Source organism: Delphinapterus leucas, chromosome 1, assembly GCF_059928025.1.
Source record: "Delphinapterus leucas isolate spDelLeu-1000000601 "Yukka" chromosome 1, BTC_Dleu_Yukka2, whole genome shotgun sequence".
NCBI lineage: Eukaryota > Metazoa > Chordata > Mammalia > Artiodactyla > Monodontidae > Delphinapterus > Delphinapterus leucas.
Window position 1 is genome coordinate 24263715 of NC_143129.1, and position 7004 is coordinate 24270718.

At 41.5% G+C, this 7004-nt stretch overlaps 1 pseudogene; it reads left to right on the forward strand.

The window, feature by feature from the left end:
* The first annotated feature begins 4309 nt into the window (after positions 1-4309).
* Positions 4310-5969, forward strand: LOC111177395 (serpin B4 pseudogene; annotated as a pseudogene).
* Positions 5970-7004: the final 1035 nt, after the last annotated feature.

Genomic DNA, 7004 nt, shown 5'->3' on the forward strand with positions numbered 1-7004 from the left:
AGTGATTTTCCTACTTGAATAATAAAGGGTTTATTTATAAAAGGCAATGCTAAAAGCCATTGCCCCAGTTTGTCTTGGCTCTGTTTGCCTGGGCTGTGCAAGCGTGCCTTTTAGAGGGTTGTCTCTCCTCCTCTTAAACCTTGTGACTTGTGTGCTGGCGAGTGTTCTGCAAGCATACTCCAGGGGCCGGTATTAGAGCTTAAGGGACCAAGGACTGATTACAGAAATACCTCAATTTCCCAAAGACATCTCTATTATCACTAGGAAGTGAGTGTTGCTTAAACTAAATATGAACCTTGACTGCTTAATACAGCTATAGAGGCGTTATCCGTGCCTGTCCTAACCCACTATCAGAGATGGCTCCGTCTTATGTATGGCTATCCTCCAGAGTAGGTAAGGTACCTGCATCAGAACAGGACCAGTCCCCTTACCCCTACCTTCCTATTAGAATCTGTAGGGCTGGGATCCATAATCTCATTTTATCAAGTCCCCCAGGTGATCCTATGTATACGGCACCTTTCTACCTCTTTGTTGAAATTGATTTCCCTTCTGCACACTCTGCTAGCTCTCCACATTCTTGTTTGCTGAAACCTTATCTTACAGACATCCTTGGATTCCCCACAATGCCTGGCACATACTATGGGTCCTTCCTACTCTATCATAATTGGTACAGGGAAAAGGACAGAAAGCCATTGATTGCTGGGGCAGTGGGGAGTGATACAAAATTGACTTTGAGGACTTCCCTGGTGGCACAGTGGTTAAGAATCCGCCTGCCAATGCAAGGGACACGGGTTAGAGCTCTGGCCCAGGAATATCCCACGTGCTGCAGAGCAACTAAGCCCATGCGCCACAACTACTGAGCCTGAGTTCTAGAGCCCGCAAGCCACAACTACTCAGCCCACGTGCCACAACTACTAAAGCCTGCACGCCTAGAGCCCATGCTCTGCAACAAGAGAAGCCACGAGAATGAGAAGCCCGCGCACCACAACGAAGAGTAGCCCCGCTCACTGCAACTGGAGAAAGCCTGGGTGGAGCAACGAAGACCTAACACAGCCAAAAATAAATAAATTAATTAATTAATTTTTTAAACATTGACTTTGAAAAATATAATTAAGAATTATGAAACAATGAAAATAAATTTGCAGGACTTCGCTGGCGGCGCAGTAGTTAAGAACCCGCCTGCCAATGCAGGGGACACGGGTTCAAGCCCTGGTCTGGGAAGATCCCACATGCCGTGGAGCAACTAAGCCTGTGCACCAAAACTACTGAGCCTGCACTCTAGAGCGTGTGAGCCACAACTACTGAGCCCATGTGTCACAACTACTGAAGCCCATGTGCCTAGAGCCCAAGCTCTGTAACAAGACAAGCAACCACAATGAGAAACCCATGCACCACAATGAAGAGTAGACCCTGCTCGCTGTAGCTAAAGAAAGCCCGTGCTCAGCAATGAAGACCCAACACAGCCAAAAATAAAAATAAATAAATTTTTTAAAATAAATAAATTTGCATCTTTTATCTTACAAAATTTAGGTATTCTTGCAACTATGTGTTAATTCTTATCTTAGAACAAAGAATAAATTAGATATTGAATGTTTCTTTTTATTGTTTGACTTTTGCTGAGCAAAGGGAATGAGGCAAGAGTTTTGGGCCAGGAACCTAAGAGCTGTCCTTTTGGAAAGCACTGACCACAAGTGCCTAGAAAGGGCTTAAGAACAAAACTTTACATTTTTGCCTATTAGTGACTCACTACCAAACTAGAATCGTTTATGATTCATCCCATTTTAGGGCAAATGCAGAAATGTGGGCCTCCTCTTTTTTTTTTTTTTTTTTTGCGGTACGCGAGCCTCTCGCTGCCGTGGCCTCTCCTGTTGCAGAGCACAGGCTCCGGACGTGCAGGATCCGGACGCGCAGGCTCAGTGGCCATGGCTCATGGGCCCAGCTGTTCCGCGGCATGTGGGATCTTCCCGGACCGGGACACGAACCCGTGTCCCCTGCATCGGCAGGTGGACTCTCAACCACTGTGCCACCATGGAAGCCCTGGGCCTGCTCTTTGACCAGCTAGTTTGAGGGATATCAGGAAAACAGGTCTATGAGAGACTTGCAAAATGGAAAACAGTCACCTGGGATCTTACCAAGTTTAAATCATACTTATTTACTTATATTGCCTTATCTTGTTCGGAGGAGTAAATCCTTCAATTCCTCACTTAGAAACGTGATAAAACAAATCATTTTAATTGTGGAAAGCAGACAATAAGAATGTAAAAGGAAGGTGACATCAAGAGAGAAGCTAGAACACTAAATAGATGGCATGAAACTCTATTCACCTTCTTGGGATGAGCTAAAAAATTGGAATCAAAGCCAAGAGGAAAAATATTTACTATATGTTGAGGAAAGCACAACTGTGCTAATACAGAGACCAGAATTAAATTAAATACAGAGACATTCTCAAGGTTTCTTATAGAGAGGGCACCATAAAAGATTTCAACACATACTACAGTAATTTTGATACATTGTTCTTTCAACAACATTTTTTAAGTTAACATTTTAACTATGTGCCAGGCAGTGTTCTTTGTGCTAGGAATATGTAGTGAACAAAAATAAGGTCTCTAAATTCGTGGAGCTTACATTATAGTGGGATGAGGCAAAAAATAAACAAACCAGCTAATTTCATAAAATAATAAGTTTAATAAAGACAACAAAAGGATATGATAGGATTAAAAGGGATGAAATCAGAGAAGGGGAACTTCAGATACAGTTGTCAAAGGCTTCTTTGAGAAGGAATGTACACTGAGCCCAGTCCAATGAGAAGGATACAAGTATTCAAAGATCTGATGTTTCATCACTGGAGGGAAAGTTGACTTATTTCTTAAAGAAAGATTTGTAGATCCTGCTTTGGAGAATCTTTCAGATGCAAATCTCTGATATAAACCAACCCACTACTGTCACTGAACCTGAGCCCTCCAATGCCAAGAGCTATGTATTATTCATCTTTGGGTCTCCAACATTATTCACTGTGCTTGACTTATAGAAGGGTCTCAATAAATGTTGAGTTGAATGAATGAGTGGATAAATGCATGTAAAGCAATCTATAATATACTATGCTTACTCAATAACCCACCTAATAACACACATGAAGACTTAAAAACTAAAGACATGAGTTAAATGTCAAGTGCACATATGGATTTGTAAGAACTGGAAGAGGAATAATTTAGTTCCTTATCTAACAGGATTCTTGATGCTTTAATTATAAATTGGTTCCTTACAATTAAATTTATGTAACTATTATTGGTCTCCTTATTTTAATATGTGATTTATTTATTTTCAATAGAAAAATAGAAATTCAAAGTAACTTTTTCTGTTTATCTCTTGCTATTAACAAATCGCCACAAAATTTAGTGGCTTAAAGCAACACCACCATTTTATTAGATCTCATATTTTTGTGGGTTAGGAATTTGGACAGTCCTTGGCTGAGTAACCAATAGAAGCCCCAAGTAACATCAAGTGGGGTCTTTTGGTGCTATTTAACTGGAGGTTAGGGTGGTTGAAATTGCAAAAAACTTTACTCACCTGGTGCTTAGGATAGGAAGTCTGGAAGCTTAGGCTCAGATGGACCGTGCTTACTCTCCACATTTTCTCAGGTACTTTCCCTGTGATACAACAAGCAGGGTAGTAAGACATTATAAGTTGTGGCTGGCTGCCCCAAGAGTGGGGGTTCCAAAAGACCAAGATGAAGACTGCAAGACTTCTCCTGATCTATCTTTGGGAGTCACACAGCATCACTTCTGTGGCACTAGATTGGTGACCAATGAGTCACAGGACCCGCCTGGATACAAAAGAGTGTACTATACAAAGGCATGAATACCAGGAGGTTTGTTTCACTGGGGACTGTAGTGGGGTGAATTGTGTCCCCTGGAAAAGATATGTCCAAGTCCTAGCCCCCAGTACCCCTAAATGTTAACTATTTGAAAATAGAGTCTTTGCATAAGAAATAAAGTTAAGAATCTTGCAATGACATCATCCTAGACAGGAGAAAGAGATTTGACACACAGCGGGGAAAGGAGATGTGAAGACAGAGGCGGACATTGGAGTGATGCAGCCACAAGCTAAGGAATGCCAAGGATTACTGCAAACTACCAGAAAGGAGGAGAGAGGTATGGAATGGTCTCCCTCAGAGCCTTTAAAGGAACCAACCCTGCCAACACCTTGATTTCTGACTTCTGACCTCCAGAACTGTGAGTGAATAAATTTCTGTTGCTTTAAGCCACCAAGTTTGTGGTCATTTGTGACAGCCACTCTGGGAAACTAATAGATGGGCAATCTTTGGAGACTGGCTACTACAAAGTTTAAAAATTCTTCAGCGTCTTACTGTATACAGTAAATCATGTTTATCATAGTGTCATTGATAACAGTTCTCTACTCTTGGCTGTGCCTCTTTCTTATAGAAGGTAGTGCAGTGAACTGTAATTATAAATGTTGTCATGATATGTGCCATATTTAGCAGACACTAAAAAAGAAAATGGTGTTTGTGGATAACTTATTTTTCTTCATAACTGCTGAGGAAAGCCCTATGAAAAAGTTTATGTGTACCGTGAAGACAGTGAATATTCACTTAGTGAATATGTATTGTTTTTAAGTTTAAAAGGTATATTTTATTTTAAAATATTTATAGGCAAAAATTCTGCAGTTCAGTAATTCGTGGAAAAGAAAAGCTTGAGGTGAAGAAAATATAGATCAAAGAATTAAAAGCATAATAGGTCTTTAGTTTGAAAATACTAGCACATGATTCAGTGAAGCAAGCAGCCAATTTGCATTTCATCTGTTTCATAAGTTCATAAAGTCAAGAGAGGACAATATTTTCTTTTCCCATCAGTATCTTATCAGCCTTAGGCCTGCTCTGTGTCGAAGCCTGAGAAAACACTGCATTCAAAATTAAGGTCCTTTACTTTAATGAACACAAAATTAAGAGCTACAATAGATCATGCTGAAAAGTCGGGAAATGTGCATCCCCAATTTCAAAAGCTTCTGAATTAAAGAAACCACTGATACATATTGAACTGAACATCACCAACAGACTCTAAGGAGAAATGATGTATAGATTTCTTTAGGAGTACTCGAATAATGTTAGGAAATTTTACCTAGTCAGTGTTGAATATGCTGGTTTTGTAAATGCTGTAGAAGAAAGTAAAAAGATTAATTCCTGGGTGGAAAGCCAAACGAATGAAAAAAAATCAAGGATCCATTTCCCAAGGGCTCTCTCAGCAGCTCTGCCATCCTGGCTCTGGTGGACACAGTCTATTACAAAGGGCAGTGGGACCAGGACCTTGATAAAGAAAATACTGAAGAAGGAGACTCTTGGCTGAACAAGGATGTGAGCAAATCCATGCAGATGATGGAACAAAGCAAGACCCTTCACTTCACCTTCCTGAAGGATGTGCAAGCCAAGATCCCGGAAATACCATACAAAGCAAGCATGATTTTGCTGATCCAAGCATGACTCTGCTTCTGCCAAATGAAGTACATGGTCTGCAGGAGCTTGAGGGTAAACTCACCACTGAGAAATTAAGAGCCTGAGCAAGCTCACAGAACATGAGCAAGAGTGATGTGGATTTGTACTTACCTCAGTTCAAAATGGAAGAGAGCTAGGACCTCAAGGCCATGCTGGGAGCCATGGAGACGGTGGACACCTTCAGTCAGTAGGACACTGGCTTCTCAGGCACCATGGTGTCTAAAATCCTGCACAAGTTCTATGTGGAGGTGACTGAGCAGAGCATGGAGGCTGCAGCTGCCACTGGTGTGGAGACTCTTCTAGCATCATTACCAATTTATGAACATTTCTTTTGTGATTACCCTTTCTCTTTATCAAGCACAGTAAAACCAACGGCGTCATCTTCTTTGGCAGAGCTTCTTTCCCTCAGATGCTATTAGCCTGTCACTGCTTTTGGGAAAAGATCACAGAGTTGTTCCAGTAACTTGATTGCTAGAAATAATAGGTTCTCTTTGATTCATTTTCCTTTCCAATATCATAGTCATCACTAAGAATTTAATAGTTGAAATAGAATGTCAGGCAATCTCTCTCCACACACAAGAGAAACCCTCTTTTTGTCCCATTAAAATTCCCTTTGGGGCTTCCCTGGTGGCGCAGTGGTTGAGAGTCCGCCTGCCGATGCAGGGGACACGGGTCCGTGCCCCGGTCCGGGAAGACCCCACATGCCACGGAGCGGCTGGACCCGTGAGCCATGGCCGCTGAGCCTGCGCGCCCGGAGCCTGTGCTCCGCAACGGGAGAGGCCACAACAGTGAGAGGCCCGCATACCATGAAAAAAAAAATATATATATATATATATAAAATTCACATACCATACAATTCACCCATTTACAGAGTACAATTCAATGCCTTTTACTATATTCAGAATCATCCAATTCTTACCACAATCAATTTTAGAACATTTCATCACCTCCCCAAAAAAAGCTCTGTACCTTTCAATAGCCACTCTCATTTTCCCTCAACCCTTAAAATTAAAAAAAAAAAAAAAATGGTTTTGATGATGTGGCACCTGCCTGCCTCCCCGACCTCACTTTATAACACTCCTCTCTTTGTTCACCTTACTTCCGCCTACTCTGGCTTCCTTTCTGTGTTTGTTTTTTTCCTTTCTCTTCTCAGAGACAATGTGCTTATTATTCCTACTAATAATCCCAGCTCTCGATATGGCTGACCTCTTTCCAGCCAGTTTTCGGCTCAGACATCACCTCTTCAGAGAAGACATCCCCACTTTATCTACCGGATATCTTCTTCCCCCACCTCCCTCCCTGCCTCCGCCGCTTCCCAGCTCATCTTCCTGCTTGATTTCTTCTACAGCATTTTCCACAATCTAAAATAATTTCATTTACTTATTATCTGTATTGCTTCACAAGAACATGAGCTCAACAATGGAACAGACTTATGTCCACTGTTGAATGTTCAGTACCTAGAGCCATGCCTAATATACAGCAGGTGCTCAATAAATAT